The sequence below is a fragment of the Trachymyrmex septentrionalis genome, unplaced genomic scaffold, assembly GCF_001594115.1.
Source record: "Trachymyrmex septentrionalis isolate Tsep2-gDNA-1 unplaced genomic scaffold, Tsep1.0 scaffold129, whole genome shotgun sequence".
In the NCBI taxonomy this organism is placed as follows: Eukaryota; Metazoa; Arthropoda; class Insecta; order Hymenoptera; family Formicidae; genus Trachymyrmex; species Trachymyrmex septentrionalis.
The window spans coordinates 273939-274242 of NW_017304428.1; the positions used below are offsets into that span (position 1 = coordinate 273939).

Consider the following 304-nt stretch of genomic DNA (forward strand, 5'->3'; position numbering starts at 1 on the left):
CTCCGGCCGCTAGAGCTATAGTCCGGCCCACTTTTTCAAACATAGGCTGCGCCAGCAGCGCGTTGGAGAGATAGAGGAATCCTATGTTTAAAAAAGTCGGCCGGGCTATACCTTGAGCGTCCGGAGCGTTTCTATCGGCGCGTTCTGGTTAGTACATTTGCAAATATTATCTCGATTATTATTACGAATATCGCTAAACGGTAAAGGACTTTTATGTTTATTTCGATCACATCTACCTTCCTGTGGGCGATTGGAGAAGTCTCGCAGGATACCCTGTGTGTGTGTGTGTGTGTGTGTGTGTGTG

At 47.4% G+C, this 304-nt stretch overlaps 1 protein-coding gene across 8 annotated transcripts in view; it reads right to left on the minus strand.

Moving 5' to 3' along the window:
• The window catches only part of LOC108756606 (rho guanine nucleotide exchange factor 12), a 262375-nt gene that overhangs the window by 34906 nt on the left and 227165 nt on the right, over nt 1-304 (minus strand). The gene's annotated exons all lie outside the window — the stretch shown is intronic.